Source organism: Hemibagrus wyckioides, linkage group LG03 (assembly GCF_019097595.1).
Source record: "Hemibagrus wyckioides isolate EC202008001 linkage group LG03, SWU_Hwy_1.0, whole genome shotgun sequence".
Classification (NCBI taxonomy): domain Eukaryota; kingdom Metazoa; phylum Chordata; class Actinopteri; order Siluriformes; family Bagridae; genus Hemibagrus; species Hemibagrus wyckioides.
In genome coordinates this window covers 34,470,146-34,472,645 of record NC_080712.1, presented here as the reverse complement: position 1 = coordinate 34,472,645, position 2,500 = coordinate 34,470,146, and the positions used below count along the sequence as shown (strand labels likewise).

General features: G+C 56.6%; 1 protein-coding gene across 1 annotated transcript in view; it reads right to left on the bottom strand.

Moving 5' to 3' along the window:
* The window catches only part of pcnx1 (pecanex 1), a 53,216-nt gene that overhangs the window by 47,411 nt on the left and 3,305 nt on the right, over positions 1 to 2,500 (bottom strand). The gene's annotated exons all lie outside the window — the stretch shown is intronic.

The following is a 2,500-nucleotide window of genomic DNA, read 5'->3' as shown; positions in this document are numbered from 1 at the left end:
GTGTCTCACCCAGAGCCACTGGACTCGTGTGTGTGTGTGTGTGTCTCACCCAGAGCCACTGGACTCGTGTGTGTGTGTGTGTGTCTCACCCAGAGCCACTGGACTCGTGTGTGTGTGTGTGTGTGTCTCACCCAGAGCCACTGGACTCATGTGTGTGTGTGTGTGTGTCACCCAGAGCCACTGGACTCGTGTGTGTGTGTGTGTGTGTGTGTGTCTCACCCAGAGCCACTGGACTCATGTGTGTGTGTGTGTGTGTGTCTCACCCAGAGCCACTGGACTCATGTGTGTGTGTGTGTCTCACCCAGAGCCACTGGACTCGTGTGTGTGTGTGTGTGTCTCACCCAGAGCCACTGGACTCGTGTGTGTGTGTGTGTGTCTCACCCAGAGCCACTGGACTCGTGTGTGTGTGTGTGTGTGTCTCACCCAGAGCCACTGGACTCATGTGTGTGTGTGTGTGTGTCTCACCCAGAGCCACTGGACTCATGTGTGTGTGTGTGTGTGTCTCACCCAGAGCCACTGGACTCATGTGTGTGTGTGTGTCTCACCCAGAGCCACTGGACTCGTGTGTGTGTGTGTGTGTGTGTCTCACCCAGAGCCACTGGACTCGTGTGTGTGTCTCACCCAGAGCCACTGGACTCATGTGTGTGTGTGTGTGTGTGTCTCACCCAGAGCCACTGGACTCGTGTGTGTGTGTGTGTGTGTCTCACCCAGAGCCACTGGACTCGTGTGTGTGTGTGTGTGTGTGTGTGTCTCACCCAGAGCCACTGGACTCGTGTGTGTGTGTGTGTGTCTCACCCAGAGCCACTGGACTCGTGTGTGTGTGTGTGTGTCTCACCCAGAGCCACTGGACTCGTGTGTGTGTGTGTGTGTCTCACCCAGAGCCACTGGACTCGTGTGTGTGTGTGTGTGTGTGTCTCACCCAGAGCCACTGGACTCGTGTGTGTGTGTGTGTGTGTCTCACCCAGAGCCACTGGACTCGTGTGTGTGTGTGTGTGTCTCACCCAGAGCCACTGGACTCGTGTGTGTGTGTGTGTGTCTCACCCAGAGCCACTGGACTCGTGTGTGTGTGTGTGTGTGTGTCTCACCCAGAACCACTGGACTCGTCTGTGTGTGTGTGTGTGTGTGTGTGTGTGTCTCACCCAGAGCCACTGAACTCGTCTGTGTGTGTGTGTCTCACCCAGAGCCACTGGACTCGTCTGTGTGTGTGTGTGTCTCACCCAGAACCACTGAACTCGTCTGTGTGTGTGTGTGTGTCTCACCCAGAGCCACTGGACTCGTGTGTGTGTGTCTCACCCAGAGCCACTGGACTCGTCTGTGTGTGTGTGTGTGTGTCTCACCCAGAGCCACTGGACTCGTCTGTGTGTGTGTGTCTCACCCAGAGCCACTGGACTCGTCTGTGTGTGTGTGTGTCTCACCCAGAGCCACTGGACTCGTCTGGGTGTGTGTGTGTGTGTCTCACCCAGAGCCACTGGACTCGTCTGTGTGTGTGTGTGTGTGTGTCTCACCCAGAGCCACTGGACTCGTCTGTGTGTGTGTGTGTGTGTCTCACCCAGAGCCACTGGACTCGTCTGTGTGTGTGTGTCTCACCCAGAGCCACTGGACTCGTCTGTGTGTGTGTGTCTCACCCAGAGCCACTGGACTCGTCTGTGTGTGTGTGTGTGTGTCTCACCCAGAGCCACTGGACTCGTCTGTGTGTGTGTGTGTGTGTGTGTCTCACCCAGAGCCACTGGACTCGTCTGTGTGTGTGTGTGTGTCTCACCCAGAGCCACTGGACTCGTCTGTGTGTGTGTGTGTGTGTGTGTGTGTCTCACCCAGAGCCATTGGACTCGTGTGTGTGTGTGTGTGTGTCTCACCCAGAGCCACTGGACTCGTCTGTGTGTGTGTGTGTGTGTGTCTCACCCAGAGCCACTGGACTCGTCTGTGTGTGTGTGTGTGTGTGTGTCTCACCCAGAGCCACTGGACTCGTCTGTGTGTGTGTGTGTGTGTGTCTCACCCAGAGCCACTGGACTCGTCTGTGTGTGTGTGTGTGTGTGTGTGTGTCTCACCCAGAGCCACTGGACTCGTCTGTGTGTGTGTGTGTGTGTGTGTGTGTGTGTGTCTCACCCAGAGCCACTGGACTCGTGTGTGTGTGTGTGTGTGTGTGTGTGTCTCACCCAGAGCCACTGGACTCGTCTGTGTGTGTGTGTGTGTGTCTCACCCAGAGCCACTGGACTCGTCTGTGTGTGTGTGTGTGTCTCTCACCCAGAGCCACTGGACTCGTGTGTGTGTGTGTGTGTGTCTCACCCAGAGCCACTGGACTCGTGTGTGTGTGTGTGTGTCTCACCCAGAGCCACTGGACTCGTGTGTGTGTGTGTGTGTGTCTCACCCAGAGCCACTGGACTCGTCTGTGTGTGTGTGTGTCTCACCCAGAGCCACTGGACTCGTGTGTGTGTGTGTGTCTCACCCAGAGCCACTGGACTCGTCTGTGTGTGTGTGTGTCTCACCCAGAGCCACTGGACTC